Source organism: Triturus cristatus, chromosome 1_2 (assembly GCF_964204655.1).
Source record: "Triturus cristatus chromosome 1_2, aTriCri1.1, whole genome shotgun sequence".
NCBI classification, from domain to species: Eukaryota; Metazoa; Chordata; class Amphibia; order Caudata; family Salamandridae; genus Triturus; species Triturus cristatus.
Genome location: NC_140580.1, coordinates 524,951,568 through 524,976,300, shown reverse-complemented (window position 1 = coordinate 524,976,300; position 24,733 = coordinate 524,951,568). Strand labels below are relative to the sequence as shown.

The window sequence follows — 24,733 nt, the reverse complement described above, 5'->3', positions numbered from 1 at the left end:
ATTGTAAATAAACTCAGGTGGGAATAAAATAAAATGAAAATTAATAAAGGGATGGTTTTGGGAACAAAGAAAGTGCTATGCCATCATGGTGTGATGACTGAACGCCCCTTGCCTGTCCAATCAGAATAGCGAAATTGCAACTTTAGGCAGTACATGAATCCCAAAGGTATAACTAAGGTAGTTTATTTATTTGGGTTGTGCATGATCCTGAGAGAATACTGAGAGGGAAGATGCTGTCAGAGTTATTGATGATGCTGAGGTGCTGAAGAAGATTCAATCTAGAATTACTCATCTTAAGCAAATAATTAGAAGAAGATCGCCGAAGAATCTCAAGGAGGAAGAGAGTATAAGAGAGGGGTGCGGTGAGTTGTCGGTTCTAGAGAGGTACACTGTCCTGTCCTAATTCCTGTCCTGAAGCCTTTGTCGCCTAATCCTTCCCAGGGGACCCTTACCAGCCCTTTGGCCAAGGGGTTGGTCTTCACACCATCTGGGGTAACTATAAATTTCGTATATTTTCCTGATGTACTGCTGTCTCTATCCTCTCCTTTCTGAGCAACGTCAAACTATTGAAGTTTTGAGAATATTTGAATTGACTGATTCTTCCTTCCTAATGATTGATGGTGTCCGTGGTGTATTTGAATGGTTCACCAACATTTAAACTTTAGATAAAGGTTTTGAAAACTTCCTGAGTCTGTTTCATTATTATAGATGAATTTTTTGCAAGAAAGGTTATGTGCCTCATCACTATCAACTAGTTCCAACTAATTTGGTTCATCGACCAAATAGAAAGAACTTATTAATCAGTGATCAACAACAAACCCCAGCAGTTAACCAAGGGAATTGGAGTGTATGAGTTATTGATGGGCCCAGGTGAATATATGGTGTTGGAGTATCTGTTATTGGTGTGCCGCTGGATCACTGGCACAAACGAGGTGAGAGGCACGAAGCAAGCAAGGCGGAGGCCCGAGCTAGGGGGAAAGTGGAACCACGCTGCATGGGGAGGCCGCCAAGACATTGGCTCTGATCTCCTAGCACCAGATACGGTCCTTTAAGTGAACAGTGAGGAAGACCATCCGGCAATACACACCAGGGGGATTCTGGGGACTGTCTGCATCCGGGCCCCCTCCATTATGCAGTTGCGGCTGGCCTTGGGCACTAGCTCAAATATAAGTGGACCTTGGGCGCTGGAGCTGGAGAAACCCAGCCACGCCAGAGAAAGGACAGGCGATAGCCGCCCTCTGGACCCATTTTTGGGTTACCGAGTGTGCAACTTTGTACTCTCGGACTCCGGGGGCGATACATCCAAGTTTGCGGGCTAAACGGAACTTAACAAGCTCAAGCTGTGACACATCGCTCCCTGTAGAAAGTTAAAGAGGAAGGCCTAGACAACAGAGTCCGTGGAGCAATGATGGACCCCGACGGGTGCTGGAGTAGAGGCGGGCCCTGAAGTCGGGTCCGGTACCATCACTCCCTAGACCTTGGCGACCCTGCAACACGCAACGGATGGAGCTGGCTTCGGCAAGGTGATCTTGAGAAAGCCAATCTTTGGTCATAGTACGCAGTGGCTCTGAAATAAGTAGATACTTGGTCAAGTTGGGGTGCACGGCATGCAGGGTCAGCGCTGAATTTGCCCTCATAAGGACTCGACAGGCTGGTGCAGAATGGGACTATGATCTCTACTCGAGGGAAGAAATATAAAAAATTTAAAGATCTGTTCGCTCGCCTCCAGGGAGGTAGCACAATGGAGCACTCAAGCGAAGGAGAACCAGTCAGAACACAGGTGGAGATCACAAAGGAGGAACGGGTGACATGCGTTTTCCTGGAATCGTTGTTGACGACCCTCCGGGAAGATTTACAAACAGTCAAACGTGACCTAACATCTGAAATCAAAGACATCAGACGAAATGTTGGTAGGATTGGGGAATGCGTGGCCCCACTGGAGGATAAAGGAGACAACAGAGATACTGAACTGGAATACTTACAGCCAGAGGTAATTCGCCTCCATTATCAACAGGGTGGACCCGCCCCGTCCCGACAAAGCTCCGCCAGCAGACATATTAGTCTGTGTATAGGATTTTCAAACAAAAGATGATATCCTTCATAAAGCCAGGTCCATGCACCCTGTCACCTTTAGGGATCACACTCCAGCACTGTACAAAGACCTCGCCATGCTAACTCTACAAAATCAAAGAAACTTCCGACCAATTACTGTACACCTGCATCAGTGGGACATTCCATATTCCTGGGGCCAACCGTTCCGGCTCATCTTCCGACTGGATGGTAAACTCCACCAACTAAGATCACTTTCAGAGGCAGGTCGTGTGTTGGGCGTGGAACTTCCTGAAGAGGATGAAGAAAGGGAAAGCTCTACTTCTGGCACTGGTGATCACTCTTTACAATGGCAGCGTCAAGGCTGCAGACGACATCCGAACAGGCCTGACTAAGCAGAGATCACGAAGGGGCAGCAGGCTGCACTGGAGTCCATACCGATGACCTTGGTAAACACACAAGCTTTGTGAGCATGCAGTTGGATGTTAATCCCTTTTTCATTGTATAAGGGCGGGCGACGGGCGGCACGGAGATCCAGCACTTGGCCACATAATAGACCCCGTAAAGACTTCCTGCCGGCCACACTTGGCTGATGGACTATTTTTCGAATTTTTACTATTTACCTGCATGCATGTTTTGTTAGTTCAATGGGGTTTTTGTTCATTTGGGTCCCTCGTTCATTGCACCCTGGCACAAAGTGGCCTTGCAACAAGACACAGGGGTCCCCTAGAGACCGTGACCATAAACAAACACGACGGCTAAGCCTAGGGCCCTAACTATTTAATTCCTGCCATCAGACCCTGAGATGCCCCCCACTAACCTCAAGATCCTCACATTGAACATGAGAGGTCTCAACAACCCGATAAAGCATAGGGTGATTTTATCATATTTGGAAAGCACCAAAGCTGACATTTGCCTTTTACAAGAGACACACCTCCTTTCATGCGTCTGCCACCGGCTTAAGTCTCGTATGTTCCCAACAAAGCGATTCTCGTCTGGCCCCACTAAAGCTGCAGGGGTGGCTATATTGGTATCCCGGTCCTTCCGGGGCAGGGTGGTTCAGAAAGTGGCATAAATTAGAGGGATGCTGACATCTTATCAATTTACCATTGGGGGTAACACACTGATATTTGGGTCCCTATGTGCACCAAACAAGGGTCAAGAGAGATTTTTTCATGAGGCTCTGACAGAGACAACAGCAACAGCTGAGCACAAGATACTCTTACGGGGAGACCTTAATGTAGTACTTGATAACACCCTTGATAGAGCAGCACAGCGATTTGGTCAGACAGGCACGCTCTCTACAGAACGGCTAGACAGGATGAAAGAACTGGGCTTAGTGGAACTGTGGAGATGTCATCATCTCCACCTTAGAGAATACTCCTTTTTCTCAAATGCTCACACAACCTACGCTAGGCTTGAATATTTAATAGGCTCCGGGGCGCTCCGTGACCTCACCTCGGAAGCCGAAATCCTTGTGGCATCCTAATCGGACCATGCCCCGGTTTTGGCTAGACTGGTACTTCCACCTGTACAATGGCCCATGCAGCAGTGGCGTCTCCGAAACACACTCTTACAGTGCCCAGACATAGTTGCACAAATTCAGCACTCCATCGACGTTTGCCTCCTACACAATGATAACCCAGATACACACATGTCAACACAGTGGGAGGCACTCAGAGCGGTGATTAGAGACAAGTTAATTGTAATCTCAGCGGCGGATAACGCTAACTGTAGAGAAAAATGAGATGACCTAACCCAGAGAATAAGAGAACTGGAGCAAATGCACCAGAGGACCGGGGCACCTAGAGTCTGGCGTCAATAAAACGCAGTCCGAGCACGACTACCAGCCATTGAGCAAGACCGAGCAGAGTACGCAACCTTGCGGCTACGCCACTCATTCTATGTCGGAGGGGACAGATGTGAGCGCCTGTTTGCACACAAATTACGTGAGAATAGACAACTGCAGGGGGTTCAGGAGGTGCGTGACTCAACAGGGAAACTGGTGTCGGACAATGCAGCAGTAGCCGAGACCGTCCGGGAATTCTACGCCCAGTTATACTCGGGACAGACGCTGAATAGCACAGGACAGGGACACCTACTTAGTGACAGTGCATCTCCCCACTCTAACCCCAGAACAAGCCGAACAAGCAGAACAAGCAGAACACCTAGAGAGGAACATACGAGTAGAGGAGGTCACAGCAGCAATATCACGACTTAAATAGGCCAAATCTCCTGGGCCGGATGGCTACACGGAGGCCTTTTATAAAATGTTTTGCCTGGTGTTAACAGTACTACTGACTAGGCTCTTCAACACATTTGCGACTCTAGGGGCAATTCCGACTACAATGCTAGAGGCTGCTGTCATGGTCATCAACTAAGCCAGGGCAAGATAAGGCCAGCTGCGGTACATATCACCCAATATTTCTCTTAAATATAGATCTAAAACTATATACAGGGATTCTGGCGCACAGGCTCGCCATACATATGCTCGGCCTGATTGATCTCGATCAGGCTGGTTTTATTCCCCAGCGACAGACCAGTCACAACACTAAGTGGGTCCTACATATTATCGAGAAGGCCTCAAGGACCCGGCAAGAGTATATGCTCCTTACCAACGACACAGAGAAGGCATTCGATAGGGTTCACTGGCCATATCTTGAACAGGTGTTGTCGCGCGTTGGCCTTGGCGAGAAAATAAGGACACAAATCTTGAACTGCTACTGCCTTCCCACAGCGACAGTCAGGGTCAACGGATATACATGGACGCCTTTCCCCATAGGTTGAGGCACAAGACAGGGTGTCCTCGTTCACCCCTGCTCTTTGCATTATATATAGAATTCTTGGCCCAAAGAGTTAGATCGCACCCATATATTACTGGGATCCCATTTGGAGGGGATGTGCATACCATTAGCCTGTATGCAGATGATATACTGGTGACACTGACTGACCCAGCTACTACTTTGGAGCCTTCCTCGCGGAGTTAGACTCATTTGCAAAGGCCTCGGGTTTAAGTTTAACGTTGAGAAGTCTGACGTGCTTAATCTCTCCCTGTCACCCCAAGCTCAGACCAATTTTCAGAACCAGCACCCCATACAGTGGACAAGTGGCATGGTCCCATACCTGGGAGTCCAGCTGGCGCCCACACTACAAACTATAGCTTCGACTAACTATCGCAGACTTCATACCCAGCTACGCTCCGACTGGTCTGCTACATCGGATACAGACGGAGATCTCACAATTCATTTGGAAGGGCCACAAACCACATATGAAGAAAACCATCAGGTTGATAAATATCTAGATACCCAACTGCAGAGATTCCCAGTCTATGCATTTTTAGGAGTACCAAACCCATTAACGTATCCCCTTAAGTCCAAGAGAGGTCGCCAGATTGCGATAGCCTTGGGATCAGCTGTTTAAAATATCCTGATTCACTGGAAGACTCCCCGGACCCCTACTTAAATGGGTTGGCTTCAACACTTATGGCATGTACTGGGGATGGAGAAAAGAACCCTCAAACTGGCAGGGAAAAGATCGACCTTTGGGGATCTCTGGCAGCCGTTCCGTGCACTACTTACACCAGAATTCCGTGAGCTCACGTGCCCTAAATACTTATGCCAATTACGCTTACCAGAAACAAATGCCTCGGTAATCCAAGGCATGGACCAACAAGAAGCGCCACAGGTCTAAGTAATAGGACTATAGATGTTACATTTTTTTCATTCGTCCTCTTTTACCTGTTTGATCTTATTTATATGTTAATTGCATAGTGCTATGTGTTGCCCACGACAAAGCATATACCTCAATGCGACATTGTTTGTCTGTTTATAAATCTCAATAAAAAGATTTAAACCTAAATAAACAGTGCACTGTCCCTTTATGAGAGAGGGGCACTCCAGTTGTGACTGTCCTGAACAAAGGCTGTGTTCAACATGCAGCTCTGCTAACACTGAGCTTCCATTCTGCAGAGAGGGATTGCCAATACTACTTCAGAGCAAGTCATCCAGGCATGGGGTCTCAGGCTAACCTAAGAGATAGGGCAGAGGATGCATCCACTATGCTCTCAGAGTAGGGTTAGTGATAGGTAGGGATATATAGAGATCTGACTGCCATGGTTGAGTAATGTATTACTTTCCCCATGTTCAATATGCTGGTTGCATTGCTTTGTTTTATCTATCTAATAATCGCAGACAACTCGTTCTATGCAAGATTATGATTGTTTCAACAAATGTACTGAAAACTTCCTTTGTATCTTTCTTATGTTTACCGAGGGCATGCATAAGTAGACAACAAAAGGTGTAACATCTGTTTCCACGATTCCCTTGGGGATGAGAGTGTCAGGTTTGAGGCTGTGAGAATCACCTACCCCCCGAGTAAGGCTAGGGTTTCGGCTGAGGCAGTGTGAGCTAGCTAGGAGTTGGCCAAACAGTCTCTGATGGTGTAGTTGAAATCAGTCTCTGCATTCTGACATCCCGTTGTCCTAATACACAGTCCTACCTTTTCTAGCGGGAACCATATAACACTATGGGATCAATCAGATATCAGCGGGTGTTACTCTGTAGAATAGAGGGTTAAGTACTTTAGGGATTTAACACTTTTTGCTCTTTTTAGGCCCAGATAATGAATTGCAACAGTAAAAATCTGCTGTTCGAGTGCAGCACAATAATCTTATATCAAATTAGGTGGAGTCACCCCACTTGGCTCCACCAAGGAGCTCTGGCAAACAAACCCCGGACGTCCTCCAACAGAAAAAGTCACAAAGGCTGGAAGAGTAGGGGAACCTTGGGTTTTTCATAGCTTTTTCAAGATGGTGGCTCAGTACATGTCTTGTTACCCTGAAATCATACAGGACTCCATATATAGGGGCATATTTATAATAACTGACGCATCTCTGCATATCAGCAGGGATGCGCCAGTTATTTTGCGCCCCAGCTCCGCCACCATGGATGCGCCGCATTTATAATGCGGCGCACCATGGGGCAAAAACGGCACAGATGCGTCACGCATCTGTGCCGTAAAAGTGGCGCATTGCTGGAGTTGCGTCGCAAGCGCGACGCAGCTCCAGCAATGCTCTGGGGGGCCCTATCTGCAAAATGCTGCGTCAATCCTTATGCCTGCTTCAAGCAGGCGCAGGGTTTTGACGCAGCATGGGCTCAAAAGTGACTGAGTGAAATCTTGTAGATTTCACTCAGCCACTTTTAGGAGGCGTTCCTGCGCCGGAACGCCCCCATCTACCCTGGAACGCCTACATGTGGCGCAGGGCTTTACAACGTGACGCATCTCCCAGATGCGTCACGTTGTAAATACCCCGCACCATGGCGCAGGATTTGCACCGCTGCTGCGTCACAAAAGTGACGCAACGGCGGCGTAAATGAGGCGCAAGTCAAACATAAATCTGCCCCATAGTTTGGAGTTTCCAGGAGTGGTTCAGGGCAAATATCTTTGAACTGGACACATCTCTTTCCACCTCACAAATGGAATCACTGTACCAAACATGCATAATCCTAGATGACTCATTGAGCCTTGACATCCCCATTGCAGTCCTAGGGGTAGAGTCCACACCTGCATCAGCAGTCTTGAAAAAGACTGTCAACTCCAAAGAGGAGCTCAAATATCACATTCCCTAGAGTGCCTTCGCTGAAGAGGAGGTATGCTGGGACACCATCATGAATCTTGCTGTAAGCTAATGGCTTAATTCTATCACCCTAACAAATCAACAATGGTCCCTCAATGTAGCAAGTTTTAGTCTGGCTTTCAGCTCTATGAATGAGCCAAGTGAGCATACTCCACTATGTATCCTCTCCAACCTGAACCACCAATGGGACACTGTTCTATCTCTTCTCTAAGATGTGATGGTCCAGATCAATATTGCCATGCTCCACACTGCTGAACATACCATTGAGGAACCAAAACCAACATTTTCCTCCCAGTCTTCCACAGCTACTCTTCAGTAGGGGGCACAAGAGAAAAGAACTAATTGGCAGCACCTGAACTATTCAGTACTGATCAACATGTTTGATGCAGAAATGAAGCCCAAATATGCCTTTGTAGGATCCTAACAATACAGTTTCCTGTCCTAGAGTGAGTCTTCTGATGTGGGAGACCATGTTGAATGCCTCTGAGAGGTCGAGAAGGATGAGGGCCACTGTTTCTCCTTGGTCTAGTATGGTCTTGATGTGGTCAGTAGCTGCAATGAGTTCAGTTTCTGTGCTTTGGTACATTCTGAAACCTGATTGTGTGTTGTTAAGTAGATGGTGGAGTTTGAGGTAGCTTGTGAATGGCTTGTTCATGGCCTTTCCAAACAATTTTGCTGGGAAGGGAAGCAGCGAGATAGGATGGAAGTTGGCAAGTTATCTTGGGTTGACTGAAGGTTCTTTGAGGAGGGCGTTGACCGCTGCATGCTTCCAGGCTTTTGTAAAGGTGGTGGAGGGGTTTAGGATCTGTGTGAGTGCTGTGCTGATTGGATATGCACCAAGGTTATAGATGTGGTGGGGACATGGATCCATTGAGGCACCAGAGTGGATGATTTGCATAATTGTGACTGTTTATTTTCCGGTTGTCCATTCGGTCAGGGGTTTTTCTCGATTGTTGATGGGCAGGTTGCCGATAAGTTCCCTATGGTTTTGTTGATGTTCAAAGTTCATGTAGATGTTCGCAATTTTGCTGTGGAAGAAGCTGGATAGGTCATCACACAGTTCTTGGGAGGGGGTGATGTTGTTGATGGAGGCTGTGGTGAAATCTTCGATGGTTGTGAAGATTTCTTTGCAGCTGTTGGAGCTCCCTTCAATTTGTTCAGCTAACTCTCTTTTCTTGTGTCTCTTAGTTGCTGGTGATATCGTCTTAGTGTAACTCAGAAGGTGGCTCTGTTGATAGCTTTGCAGCTGGCTCTCCAATTTCTGTCAAACTGTTTGAAGTGTCTCTTGGCATCCCAAAGCTCCTCTGTGTATCAGCTTGCTTGCCTGTTGGATCTTCCCTGTTTGTTGGGTTTGGTGGGTGTGAGAGAGTCTGCACAGTTTTTGATCCAGTTGTTAAAGTTGTCAATGTTCTTGTTTATGGTGTCTGTGAGGTTGAGTTGGTCCATGCTGAGGATGTTGAGCCAGTCAGTTCTTGAGATTTTGCCCCAGCTATAGCTAGGTAGGCTAACATTAGTGGGTGCATTAGTTTGCGGTGTGATAATTTGGAAGTAGATTATGGAGTGGTCTTGCCATATGAGGTTGAGCTGTACTTGATGTCTAAGATGGTGAAGATGGGGTCCAGCTTGAATCTTGGGATATGCATGGGTTCGGTGACGACCTGGGTTAGTCCTATGTTGTTTAGACTTTCGGGGCGCGCTGTGGAGCACGACTCTGTTCTGTCTTACAAGTGGAAGTTAAGGTCCCTAAGGAGTACAAAGGTTTTGGTGTTGATGGTGAGAGGGGCTAGCAAGTCTGTGATGAGATTGGTGAAGGTAGGTTGTGATCCCGGTAGTCAGAAGATGAGGGTTCCATTTGAAGTTGCTGGATATTTGAAACTTGATTGAATAATTGTGTCATCCCTTCTGCCCCTCTACTATTTCTATGGCCCACATGACCTTTGTGCAGATGACCTGAAAGGACTTTTGAGTGTACACCACTTGGTTTTTCCCCACCGGTTCCCTTTAGATTGTATACCCCAAAGATAGATAGTAAGTGTTAGTATAGATCTCAGTTTCTGATCAAATACTTTTTTACAGCAAGTGCTAACTTGTTTTTGGTGGAGGGAGCATTACATGAATAAAATATAATTGAAATATTGAAACAAATGTATCAATATTTTTTGCAGTTGGAAAGTCTGAAAATCAATACATTGCAGTCTTTATGAACCAGAAACATAACTGCTAATGTACAAATTGTTTTCTTTGAGTTGTTAACTTCGTTGCAAATTATGACTACTCATGATTCAGAAGAGAGAGTGGAATCCATTCACAAGGTAAAATCTGTAATAAAATAATAAAGTTCTATCAGCTTTCATACGTTGTGAAATTCAGTGGCTTCAGGCAAATATTCATCTAAACATCAGGGTCTAGGGGAGCTATTTGCCACGGTTCCTCGATTTCCTTAGAGACTTTCAGGGGTAAGTTGAAATTGTCCAATCAAAGCTTCCATAATGTATATGTATTGTGTTCGGAGTCCAGTTTGCATGGCAAGAATGGTAGAAATGGAGGAAAATGGAGGAAAAACGTCCTTACACCACTGCTCTGGACTACTGGATTTCCAACAGTGAACTGAAAACCCAACCTCTAAAGCTCGTAGCCAGTTATCAGTATACAGAGCCATGGTATAAATACCTACTACCCTTTTGGGAATTGAGGGTCTGGCTTTTCCCAAGTTTTAAGCACTACTCATCACATTGACAATTTCCCTGCTGGTAGGGGTGCTGGGTACTTTCTGGGCCTGATATTTCATCTTCTTCATTGTTCTAGTGCCAGCCAATGCCACTTTTTCGTCCTCTTGAACCAACTGCAGCTGAAACTCTTTTAGTGACGCTATCCTCAAACATAGCGGGCCTCATTTATGAAAAGTGACGCATTACTGCGAGAAAACAGCGATGCGCCCTCCTTGCGACACCAATGATGCGTCATATTTACAGTATGACGCATCATGTTGCAAAGAGTTACAGATACGTCAGTATTTCTGACGTATCTGTAGGCGCAAAAATGACGCATTGATGGAGTGTGTCACAAAAGTGACACAATTCCAGCAATGGGTCATTACACATGGGCAAGTCCCATGTGAAAAGTGCCTGCGTCAGTCTTACGCCTCCCATGAGGCAGGCGTAAGAAATTGACGCATTTGTGTCCTAGAAGTGGCGCAGTGAATTCTTATAGATTTCACTGCGTCACTTCTATGACCCGTCTTTGCGTCAGAAACACCCCCCTGCATACATTATACCTGGCGCAGGTATAATGTGGTGCAAGGGTTTACAAAGTGACGCATCTACCTGGATGCGTCACTTTGTAAATATGATGCAACAAGGCTCATTTTTTACGCCGCTGGTGCGTCACAAAAAGTGATGCACTGGTGGCGCAAAAGTGATGCAAGGGCTCATAAATAAGCCCCAGAGTGCTTACTAAGCAGTGCAACAGTAGGACGACCCCTGGCAGGGCATTTGCTGCTGGTTCTGGAGGGAGTGGGGATGGAGAGAAAGCTCTGACAGTTATCCTCATCGTAAGAAGCCTTCTCCTCCTCCTTTTCCTCCTCAGTATTTTCCTCATGGACCCCTACCCTGAGTTGCCTGGCCTCCTCCCAGGCTCCAATGGGTGTTTCAAGTTCTAAGATTTTGACAGCAAACCTCACAAGAGGTCCTCTCAACTTGTACAGCTTCCTCATAGTCGTGACTTACATCCCCCCTCACGATAAGCAGATCGAGCCCCATTTTTGTCGAAAGTGAAAAATAAAAAATAAAAGAATAAAGCGTGGTAGTTATAGAAGTTATAGAACTTTGTGTTCTTACTGTTTAGGATTTTTAGAGACCGATACATACAAGTTCATATCATCACCACTGCCCAGAATTGTGAGAAACTGACCGATTGGGCAGTGAGAAACTGTCACCCCCACTAAGGCAAACCCTTTTCTCGAAGGGTTTCTTGACTCACCTTTGGTAGGGAGTGCAGAGCTGTTTGGTAACCCAAAGAGAAACCGCGTGAGATCCACTTAGTGAAAAAAGAACTTAAAAGTCAAATCTGGCACAGTTAAATTGGCATGACTTTACTAAAGCACATTGGTAAAGACTGATGCAACGAACCCCAGTGTATAGCAACATTTACCTGAGTGATGAAAGTGAGATAATCAGAAGTTATTAGTAAAATAAATCAGAGTGAAATCGTTAATTTAACTAAATCTAACTAAATCTTAAAATGGGTGCCAGTATGTCAAATTGGTTCATCGAAGGAAAGCCGGCCTACCACTAAAAATCGTTGGCAGCACAAGTAAACGGGGTACAGCAGTAGCATTAATGTGCTGCACGCTGCTCCTCTGACGGGGACATTGTAGAAAGATTTTTTGTGATTATCCTCAGACTGCGCACCACAATGCTCATGCCTCTTGTCAAAGTAGCTGGATACATTCCTCAACCATACAACTTGGATGTTCCCTGAATAGCCCTCCTAAGGACAGCAAATTGAGAGGTCTGCAGGACTTGATTGACAGGAGGCGGTCCACATAATGAGTGGGGTCTGTGATCAGCACTTCACTCTGGACCATCAAAGAAACAGTGTGCATCACAGGAAGGACATGCGATATATATTAGCAAGTTTAGCAGCACAAAATTCAAATTATGACGCACATAATTATGTTTTTTGGGTTGTTTTTTGTTTTGTAGCACTTTAATTCATCTCCATTTATTAGTTTTCTATAGTGTTCAGCCTTCAAAAAGGTTCTAGCTACACAGCTTTAATCTCAGGAGTGTTAGAATAATCCTGGAAGCTGCTCAGGTAAAACAGGGAGAACACAAGGGATACGTCACCATATTTTAGAAAGCAAGACTTGCAAAGGCAAAGCCTCTACATTCTGCACATCATTCAGCATTGCACTCTAAACTGGGCCGTTTTAGGCACATTTTTCCATTTATCCAGGCTTTTTTAACCGATTAAGCATTTGTTTTGAGAAATCACATAAGTAAAGTCGTTTTTGTGCTTATCAATGCACCTCTTTCGTGCTCAGTTACCGGCTCATAGCTGGGGTAAGCTTAAATGCACATCTAAATGAGAAGAATTTGTATTTAGCTTGCAGCAGGCAAAAGTTTAAAAAAAATGTGCGCAGAAATTGTTCGCACTATTTTTTCCACTCTGCATCGAACTGTGAATGAGACCTTAGCAGTCACTGAGTGCAGTGTGCAGACCAACCCCGTTGGCGCAATGGGGGTAAAGTAGAGGATTTTTAAACACACGTGTAGACTATTTTGGTGATCAAAATTAGAGGAAAAAAATGAGAAGGCTGAAGAAGATTTCCTTCAACTATCTCAGAGTCTCTGGACGCAGTAGGATTGTTTTTCCTGTGCTAAAGTTTGGACATTTACGTGCTCGAAGACACATTTATATGGCCTAGTCTGGAAACTGAAACTGGCAAAAATATAATTCATAATTCCATGGTGAATTGGATGGGCCTACATTGTTCAAAGGAGATGATACTCACGTAGGATCACAGGAGTGAAGTTCTAAAGGAGGTGACTAGGACTAAATTGAGTCCTCCCCTACAAAGGCTTTTGTTAGAGATACAATCATTTTTTCACTATGAAATGCTGAATAATTAATGAGCAAGAAGAGATGTTTTATTGGCAGTTAGAGGTTACTACCTGTTTGTCCTGAAGAAGACCAATCACAATTATTTCTAAAGTCAAAAAGTCAACAGTTGTCTGCTTGGTCACAAATGAAATATTCTGATGCCATACCCTCGAACGTTGGTAGTTATTAGGGTTACAAAGAACTGTACCTGTGACCATTCCAGGTGTCCTACGTACATCAATCTTTCTTTCTTTAATCTTTATTTCGACTTCGTAAAGTCATAAAAGAAGAAGAAACAAAACATATACAGTCAAATATTACACAATAAACAAGCACCCAGGATAAAAAAAATAAAAATACAAAAAAAGATTGCATCAACTGCAGGAAATATGTAACAGGAACATGAGTTTCATATAATACAATTAATATTTCATATCGTCAAAAAATTTCTTCTAATGTTCCAGGCAGCAACTAAATACTTGCTGACAGCAAATACAGTGGAAGGGGATAGGTCAGATTTCAACAAACGATATGCATCCAAATGATTCCTAAAACCCCAATTCCTGCAGATAGGAATAATCCACTTTTTCCTGGGTTTCATATAAAATGGACAAAAAAACATTAAATGAATGTCATTCTCCAGCTCGTTTGTACAAGCTGGACAATTTTCAGGAGTAGGTGGGGGCCAACTGCTAGTAAGGGCTCTAATAGGTAATGCATTGTGTCTCCATTGTAGAAATAGTTTCCTGAGACCAATGGGGTTTATATCATCCAAGACTGACTCCAGCTTATAATAATCCTTCACTGTTAGGAAGGTGGTAGACATAGGCCCCAATGTGGCAGTTGTTAATAAAAGAGTCAAATTACGGTCGTAGTACAGGGCAACCAGGTTTTTGCGGGATATAGTACTACATGCCTCTTGGGGATTTGTCCACAGAGGCAGTAGGCCCATCGCCGTTAGCTCCTCCTTTATGTACTTAAGCCATGGAATTTTGCGCAAAGCTGTATGTTGATATAACTCCATGAATTCACAGCGATAGCTCAAAAGTTCAGGGGTTGTCCAGAGTCGCCTCCAGAAGGTTAAGGGCTTCACACCTAGTTCTTCCTTTATTGATCTTAGTCCCATATCAAGCCTAAGAGGAAGAAGTGGTGTGCTCATTGGGAGAGCAGCCAAATTCCGTAGGAACTTGTTTTCCGTTGTGACAAGATCCGGGGCACAATTATTGTGCCCCATAATTCACCACCATATAATACTGCCCCCCGTGCCTGCATTTTGTAGATTTCTAGTGGCGAACCAATAGGGTGTATCATGGATTCTTTCCATAATTTCAAAATACCCCCCACCTTTTGAGTCAGCTTTAGGTTTGATTTTATGTGATGGTGGGACCACGTCATCTCCGCATTCAGGGTCAGTCCCAGAAATTCAAACGTGTGAACTCTTTCTAAACTGATACCGTGGATAACAGGGTTGGGACGTGAAGACCTGGGAGGATTAAAGATCATAAATTTTGTTTTATCCGTATTGATTTCTAGCCCCCGGTCAGCGCAGAAAGAGACGAAACCATCCAAGACTCGCTGGGCACCCATAGGAGTCTTGGCGAGCAGCAAGGTGTCATCAGCAAACATGATAGCTGAGATGCCTGTACCAGCGAGTCGTGGGGCGTCTCTGTTTGGTACTTCATTCAAGTGGGAGATAAGTCCATTTACATAGAGGCGAAACAGGGTTGGTGCCAGGACACAGCCCTGCCTTACCCCCCTTTCAACGGGGAAGCTAGCTGATAAACCCCCTTCTCTCCCACATCTAACCTTTGCGAAGTTATTAGTGTGAAGATGCACTATAATCTGCAAAAGAGGTACTGGAAGGCCCAAATCCTGCAGGACAGTCCAGAGTTTCGTGCGTGGAACCAAATCAAAAGCCGCACGTAAATCCACAAAAATAGTGTAAAGGGAGCCCCCCTCCACCCTGACTGTCTTCCAAAAGAGCATACATAATCTGAAGATCTGATCAGTTGTTGAAACGCTCTTTCTAAATCCAGCCTGATAGGGGCTCAGGATCTCAAACTCCTCTATCCAATCTAAATGATGGTTTAGGATCAGCCTTGAAAAGAGTTTCTGGGCCACATCTATCAGCCTGTAGTTACCAGGGAGCAAAGGAGACCCCTTTTTGAATATAGGGACAACTTCTGCACCCAACCAAGTAGGGGGAACTGGCATACCCCTGAGAATTGCATTGAATAATGCGGTAAGATATGGTGCCCAGACTCTTGATTCGTGTTTATACAAGTCGCCAGGAACACCATCCAAACCAGGAGCTTTGCCCGCGGGGAGCATCGATATAACGTGTTGAACCTCACTCAAGGTGAAGTTAATATGGGCAGCAGCACACCTAATAGATAAAAGTGGAGAGTAAACCCCCTTGTATAAGGCACTAAAATGTTTCTCCCAAACTTCAGGAGCGATATTTGGAATCTCTGCCGAAACTGGTTCAGTTGCGCCAGTAGAGACAATCAACCAAAATCTTCGTGAGTCTCTACACTGGAGGGCTGATGTTAGTTTATCCCAATTTTCTGATGCCCATTCAAGTTTGGCGTAGTGTATTAAAAACTTATAATTGCGTCTCTTTTGTTGTATTTCCTCCCTATTGGCTTTCTTTTTTATTGCGTCCAGCAGCTCACTTTTAGCTGATCTACACGCCCTGTTATACCATTGGGACCGTCTACAGATCCTTTTAGTACAACAAGCAGGTGGATTAAATATATCAGCTAGGGTGGAAAATAGTTCTTTGTTGACCTCAGCCAGTTTTCCACAGTAGTCAGGGGAAGAAGAGTGCTCATTAAGGTTTATTACATCATCCAGTGCATGACCAGCCCTCACATAGACTTGGGAGAGTTCTTCTTGATTACCGACGAGTTTCGCCCATTTAAGTCTACGTTTGTTGTTAGTCAGGGTCATTTTATTCAATGATGGAGACTTAGGTACTGAGCATGGATCCCCGGGACACAGACCCAATAAAGACACTTCTAGCACCAAGGGGTTATGATCACTCTCACCCCTTGAGAGAACTTTGAAGTCAAAAACTCTATGCCACTCCTTACATTGGACAAAAATGTAGTCAAGTCTGGCCTCCCGCCCTGATTTGTTGAACGTAGGCTTTGAGTGATTATCTGAAGCTGTTCGGCCATTGCAAGCCCTAATTGAATGAGTCATTGTCAGAGAGGTAATTTGAATGGCCAAAGGGGCCCAAGACCTAACTATTGGGCCAGCAACCTGTGGGATATGCCATATTTCGTCCTCGTCGTGGTTTGTTTGGTCCACCAAGCCCAGAAGTGGTTCGAAGTGAGAGTTAAAGTCACCAGCTACAATAAACATTGTACCCTCAGGGATCTTGCTTAATACATTTGATAAAACATCAATCACCCCGGATTCCGCACACACATTCGTGGGCCTGGAATACACATTAATCACTGCTAGCTTTATGCCTAAGGACCAATCTAATAACACGCAAAGAACGTCTTCCGACCCAGTTTCCATGGTCGTAGCACTACAACCCAAGTGGGTGACAACCCAAATTGATAGGCCACCCGAAGGGCGACCTCTACCTCTCCACACAGCCGGGATGGAAAAGGAAGCGAAACCCACACAATGGCAATCTTGCCTTGCCCAAGTCTCTTGGAAACAGCATATATGGTGTGAATCTATGAAGGAACCTCACAAAGGACAATCGAGCTTACTAGGTAGGCCAGCTATATTCCAAGAGAGAAATTTATGTGTGACTGAAGGATTTACAATTAGGCTTAATTTTTTACATGTAGTGGGTTCACTAGGAATCAGCCGAGCAATTGGAGGGGTAACAGAAGAGGGAGCACAAATGTAATGTTGCTTAGGAGATAGGATCACATCAGCAGGGAAATTAAAAGTAGCATCCTCTGGACTCAGCCAATCGACCTCCTCAAGGCAGGCATACCTATTATTACACGAGTAGTCACCTCGTGTAGGCGCATCAAAACGAACATGCCTCTGTCTTCTTGTAAACGGAGTGAAACCAACCCTAGTCCAGTTTCCGTCAGGCTCAGGGTGAGAAAAGGTAGTAATTGGAGGATAGAAGAATGACAGTGGTAGTGGTTTGATAGAGGTAGCTCCAACATTGCCAAACCAATTACGGATGTAAGAAACAGTCTGAGGGTTACTAAAATTCACCAAGATGCAATCACCCTTAATGTTCTTTCTAGTAGTTCCCAACCAGGAAACCCTCCTAACCATTAAAACCCCAGAACTTATAATCACTTTGTCACTGTTTCACTTGTGGTGCATTCACCGGTAGCGCCAAACATTAACATATGTGTTTTATCATATTCTATAGTGTTTTGCCCTAAAATATATGATCTATGTTTGAACCATTTGAATCATATGTGTGTTTTGATTCACTTAAAGGATGGGTGGGGTGCTTTAGCATGTAACTCGAGTAAGATGAACTCCACTTAGTACAAAAAGACCTTGTGATCAACTTTGTACTTGACCTCTATGGTGAATGAACTGCATTGTCTGCCTCCACAGGTCTTCAGTGAAGCGATGAAGAAGGCCGCGTGGTAGGACCTCACAACATGGTGAAGGCATTGGAGGCGGAGATAAAACACTGTGGGGACTTGTAACAGAAATGGCAAGATGAGAGGATGCACATGAAGGACAAGTTTGCCAAAATACAGATGGCCGCTCTATGTCCCGCCATGAGGCCCAAATCATGTCTTCAGCTCATCCTCATGGACTGGCTTATCTTCGATACCAAGAACCAGCTTTCCTGTCCTGAAAACGACCATTGTCAGGACAGGGACGATGCCATCACTATTATCAGTCATCTCTTTAACTCTTTCCAGGCCCGTGTGGGTACCATTGGAATGAGTACCCACAGCGAAGACCCGGAGGCTTAACCATCGCTGCAACTTAGCCCATCCCCTGATCCCAGCCAGGTAGGTGTTAGAGCAATGGCAAGCCTATCCTCACATTACAGTAGAGATATATTGTTCAAGATATGTCCTTTGTCACTACTAGGTCTCTCTAACACCCAAAATCTGTCTATACACATCGAATGCCACCACTCTATGCCGCCACAAAACCTCCCTGCATGCAGTTACACAAAGTCTGTGTCTGCCTCCTGTCCTGGACCTATTTTGCCAGCCTCTGAACCATCTACCTAGAACCACCACCTCCACCAGGGTTACCCTGCCCAATGTGCCTTGCAGACTGGCTAGTCTGACTGGATGAATGCCGAAGTCTGGTAAGTCTCCTTCAACATTTACTACTAAATGTCACTCAATGTCTAGTTTTGTAAACTGCCTCCTGCACGTACTTCTCAATGTTACCTGCTAACCCACTGGCGAATGTAATGTACGAGTAATGCAGCTATGTGTGGGTATCCTCTCCATTTTCATATCTCTATTGTCCATATAAAAGCACACCTTTGTCACTATCATCATTTGCATAATCAACCCAATTAGGTTTGCATCAACAAATGTGTTGCACAAGATTTCCACATTGTGTAATTTCCCACACAGATATACAATGTTAGGAGCACTACAGTAAACAAATGCAATCTCTCAAAAGTTACCAATGCGCTGGTATCATGTCACAGACAAGGGCTGCCTTTAGAAAATAGCTTCCTGTCTTAGCCTGTGATGGCAATTGTGCATATTGTTGAACCTGGTAATGTCATGTCACCTAAGCTACTACTGGGACATTTCACTTCCACCAAAACAAGCACATAATCTCATTGTGGCACCATCACTCAGGCAGAATACCCAATAGCAAATATATATGACCTAGGAGCCAGATGCACGACCATTGCATTTAGTGAGTCTCAAATTGCGATTTTTTGCGACTCGCAATTTGCGACCCGCAAAATAGAATGTACAATAGTGTCTGAGACACTGTTTGCGTTTCCCAAATGTGTCGCAAGGGACCTGTCTCATTAATATTCATGAGGCAGGTTACAAATTGCGACCCATTGGGAATGGCCGGCACTCACGGGAATGGTGGCCTGCAGGGGTGAGCAGACTACCATGTCTGTGACAGCTTTTTCAATCAATCAGTGTTTGAAAAAAAAAAATGCAGCTCGTTTTCCTTTTCAAAAAGAAAAATGAAACGTTTCAGTTTCATTTTTTAAGAGCAGGCAGTGGTCCGTGGAACCACTGTCCGCTCTTAAAAAATATTCGCGCCCACATTCAGAAAGGGAAAGGGGTCCCCATTGGCGGCTGGTCTACCACCAGATTTCCATTGGCCATAAAATGTGAAGGTTTTGCGACAGCATTTCGGTAGCACACCATTCGTACATGACACTACGAGTCGTTATTAGGAAGTGAACGCCCTTGGCAGGCCCCTTCCTAATAGCAAGTCGCAAACCCTATTTTGCAAGTCAGTAATAGGTTACCGGCTCGCAAAATAGGGTTTGTACATACCACCGACCTATTTAGCAGTTGCAAATGACCCAATTCGCCGTTTGCGACTGCTAAAAACGGTTGTATACGTGGGCCCTCGTCCCTTGTACGTTTCTAGACCGTCTTACAGATGATACCGGTACTAATTATGTGGCTCACAATATGTCTTTTTCAGAAAATGAAGGGAGAAGATTTCTTTTCTTCTAATTGAGGAAGGATGCCACATCACCTGAAAAAAAGACATGCATATATGGATTGCAGTTGCAGCAATCTGCATTTATTCAGATTCCACGCGTGCATCGGTGGCAACTTCCATGAGACATATCGAAGGGAAAAGTTTTGTGAAGTCTGCAAAGCATCGAACTTATTGATAATGTAGTGTGTTTGCTGTACTCACCTAGGAGTCACATGCCACCATAAGCTGAAGCCTTGGTGGGCATTTGGCAACTGATAGACAATTCAGGTGCCATGTGTGTTATACCAGGAAGGCGGAGTGCACATCAATGAAGAGGCCCAATGCATGATTGATAGCTGTCACTGATTTACCCTACTGCAACCCAACTAAAATCCCTTAGCTTGTATATACATGAAGTGCCAGTAGTGTAAATTGTGAAAATGGTGTGCCACTTGGCAAAGTAGCAGCAGTGCTACACGTGAGCCGCCAGTAGTTCCTAGCACATGGAGGACACGTGACAGTGCCATAGGAGTGCAATGCCTCTGGTGCGGGTCATGTTGTAGCTGTGGAATGGTAATGTGTTGCTGCACTTGCCTGATAATGCATTGCACTACACACAGGGACTGGTCTGCATGTGACTCGTTAGCCATGACTGCACTGGTCCCCTGGAGTGATTCCATGGCCAGGAAGTAGAGTGCAGTGATGGGATGGAACCGAGCTTCTGCTCCCATTCGATAACCAAGTGCAGGATCAAATTTGGAGAAAGAAGTATCCCCCCACTGCTTCTTCTGACTTACTTAAAAGAGTGATAGTCTGTCTGTCTGTCTGTATATCCTCTCTCTTACTCAGGTAATTCTTCCTTGGAAAGAGAGGATGTGCAACTAACACAAGCATTGTGGAAGTTGAAAAGTTGTGCTTGTTGTGAGCTTGTGTAATTGGTGGGTGGATTAACAAAGTGCAGCGGGTAAGAGATCTGGGGTAGGTGCTGTCAGTGAGGCCCTCAATTCCATAATAAGGTTTGCATGTATCTTGAGACGTGTTTTTAAGATAAACTGTTGTCTACTTTGTTTACACTTAGCAGTGCCTTGATATGCATGAGTGTGGTTGGTCTTCTCTTGTGTGACCACATAGCCAGCTTTGTGTGTTTATTGGTGATCGATGATGAATGCAACATGTTTTCAGTGACGCTGTGCTTCAGTTTTGGAAATTAATTTTATATTTTTTAAGTCTCTTGTGTGCGTGCGTGTTGCTGTTTTAATGGTGCAGACTGCACCCGAACTGTTGCCCCATTATTCTTTCATTTGTTTTTTCTTTTTGTCCTAGTACAGTTATTTGTCATGTTTTCATATTCCTGTATGTGGACGGCTATGGTGTGTGAAAACAGTTTCTTGTGCAGACTACTAGCTGCTCCAAAATCTACTGCGAGCCTCATCGCACACGTGGAATTGGGTTTAGGTTTTATTGAAGACTAATTTAATATGGCCCGCTTCTCTTACGGCTAAAGATATGGAATTCCCCTAAGGCCCAATTTTCACAGCAGGTGATAGTTGATTGTTTGAATCTAGAGACTATGGGCCTGAATAGAATGGCGGGCGGACGTGCCACACTAATGAACACGACATGGTGTCGGGGTCCTACAGGCCAAATTACAATGCAACCGCCACTGTGGCAGTCGCATTGTACATGTTTCCTTTGCACCGGGTGCTGCAGGCAGCAGCACCCGCAGCAATGAAAAAAATGGCCGTTTGCATTTCACTGCACTACGTGGCAGGCACCACGCAGTGCCTGCCACATGGTGCAGGTATGGTGCCCCCCCCAAGTGCACAACGGATGTTGCCCTGCTCAAGGGGGGCCCGGAACGGGCCCCCAAAGTCCATCCCGGCGAGCCATTTCATGGCGGTTGCACCGCCATGGAAAGGCTGGCGGGGATGGACATGCTAATTTTACCGGCGGTGACTAGCAGGCACTGCCTCTATTCTGGGCAATGCGGCTGCTCCGACAGGCGGTTGGAAAATGACTGCCTGTTGAAACTGTGATGGTTGGTCTTTCCGACAGCCACGTTTCCACCCTCCATGGCAACCTGGTGGGCGGAAAACCGCAGTACGATGGCGGAGGGCCCGCCACCGACAGGCTGTTGGTGGCGGGCCTTCCACCATCGTAATCAGGCCCCAAGTCTGCCATTCAATGGCTGGTTTATGTTGAAACCATCTTTTGCAGCCTGGGCCTCAGTAACTTCTTTGATCACCCTGAAAACATTGGCCGTAGATCTAAAGGATAGTTAAATCGGCATTCAGACCACTCAGAGAGGAAACAAGACTAGAGAAGCTGATGGATATGTCATTAAATACATGCAAATGTCCGTATCTACAGGCCTGGGACCCTATCTCAGCTGTATAACTAAACCGGAACACAGATTTTACCTTGCTGGTTTGAGACTGAATACAGTGACCTTTCCTATGGTATGCACCTGGCACACCTCTTCCATGTTTCCCATGTGATGTGGCCAGTGCCCAATCTACTGAACACCTTTTACTTTTTTTTACACTTTGTATCAATCTTTTAGCCTATGTTTCTTGTGCCCAATTCTTTTTAAAAAGCATTTTGCATGCTATAGGGAAGGGCTCATTTATTTCCAAAACTTATCTTCTGAGGAAAATTGTATTGCTGTCCTTAATTACATCGTTACTGCAATCAAACTAAGAAGAAACTATGCACTTAACCATTAGTAAATTAATAGATATCCATTTGAGAATCACTGTTGTTAATTAACTTCAATTGGTTTAAAAGATTTTATGTATTTTTAATCTGATTGGATAAGTGTATGGTGATGATGACAGGCTCTTTTTAAGCCATTTTGATATCATTTATCTACTTTAAATGTTTTTGTTTCATTGTAGTAATTAAATAAATGCAGAATGGTTTTATTTTTTGCTTTTATGGTCATATGTATTGGCCGAATAAAGATATTTTGACTTGACTTGACTGTGATTGGTCTTCTCTTGTGTAACTACATAGCCAGCTTTGTGTGTTTATTGGTGATTGATGATTAATGCAACATGTTTTCAGTGATGCTGTGCTTCAGTTTTGGAAATTATGCTTGTATTTTTCAGTCTCTTGTGTGATTGTGTGTTGCTGTTTTAATGGTTCAGACTGCACCCAAACTGTTGCTCCATTAATCTTTCATCTGTTTGTTCTTTTTGTCCTAGTACACAAGCATTGGCTCCTACATAGAGTGTGTTCCCGTAGTCCAGTCTGCTGGTGACGAGGGCCTGGTTGACGGTTTTCCTGGTGTTGACTGGGAGCCAGTCATGCTTCTATTGACTTCTGTGTGAATATTTTGTAATTCCCGTATGTGGACGGCTTTGGTGTGTGACTTTCTTCACGTTTGGGTTGAAGTAAGTTACAGCCTCATTGACCTATAAAAATACTTGAGTAGCTCTGAGTGCTTTTTTCGTGACATGGGAAAGCCATAAAATGTTGTGACTTTGTAGGTAAAACATGGCCATTGCGGCTCATCCTTGAATTTCCCTAGCCCCTCATATTCCACATTCTCTGGTATAACCACCGCCTCATCAATTACATTTGCACATTGTTAGTACTTTTTCATGTGCAAAGTTTCCACCACTTGCTGCGGATTAATCCACATGTAGAATTCTTAAGAATAAGGGGCAAACCAGTAATCCTGAGACCTGAGTAGGACAATTAATAAAGACACAAGAAGTGGTCCCTTTGATGGAAGTGTAGCCCTTGACTTCCACAGCAATAGATACAAAAAACCTTCAATAGAATTAGACTGAGATTTACAAATGTATTTGGTATTTCACAAAGAAATTATCTTATTTTCAACAAGAACTTAATTTCTAGTTCAGGCAATCAATCATAAACAATGTGTGATGGTGCAGTGCAAGTGATCAAGTCAATATAAAGTGTGCAAGTGATATACATAATGCAGATATATACGTGTGACTGATGCGGATAACTGGATGTAAGAACCAACGCTCTGTGTAGGAGTGTTCAAATCCTAAATCAAATTAAAAATCTGTCCACTGGAATAGTTGCCTATGATTCAACCCACAATACAAATTATTTAGATAAGAGTCATCATCAGGACGGAAGTATACAAAGGAGACACCAGATAATTATGGAAGGAATCCCACAATGGTCTTTAGAGAAACATCATCATGGCTCACGCCTGAATTGACAAGCAGCTGGGGTAAGTGACCAACACTTTCAGGAGATCCGTGTGGTTCAGATCGGCTCGAAAAAGTGATCTGCTGTGGTACGGTGCTTCCACTCGGATAAATTCTGGTGAGGTGTAAATTCAACACTGTCAAAATCTCAGCCAGATTAGAAGAGATCTTTCCAATAGCAGCGACCAGTCATTCATCTACAAAGAAAAACCTATGTTCTACAAGAGCCCTGCTCCAAGCAAGCTGGGCTCCTATAGAATATGAGTTTTTCATAGAATTAGGAAGCACAAGAGCATGTGTAAGAAGGAAGCAAGTATTGCACAGCAATAAGGTGTTTGCAGTTGTTTATTTACACGAATACACTTTTTTTAACATACATAATATGTGTTTGAATTGTCATATATTAGAGTAAAAAGGAGACAAATTCGTTTATTTTTCCCTACATTTATAATGTCAGAGTAACTGCCAATTTACTTTTCTGTGAACAGTCTTTGCCACAAACTATTCTTTGTGACCTGGTACTGCTCTTGCAAATTCATTTGCTATAACAAGAACTAAATAAGTGGACCAATGAGTCCCAGGAAACATTATTATTTCCTTTTTAGAAGAATCACAATAATTCGACCACGAGACATTACTGAGACCCTATTAC

At 44.5% G+C, this 24,733-nt stretch overlaps 1 long non-coding RNA gene across 1 annotated transcript in view; it reads left to right on the top strand.

Annotated features, from left to right (window-relative positions):
* Nucleotides 1-23,571, top strand: part of LOC146867565 (uncharacterized) — a 122,042-nt gene extending 98,471 nt beyond the window's left edge. The window contains exons 2-3 of the long non-coding RNA XR_014961789.1: nt 17,843-18,252; nt 23,098-23,571. This is a non-coding gene — a long non-coding RNA (uncharacterized LOC146867565). The remainder of the gene's footprint in view (nt 1-17,842; nt 18,253-23,097) is intronic.
* Nucleotides 23,572-24,733: the final 1,162 nt, after the last annotated feature.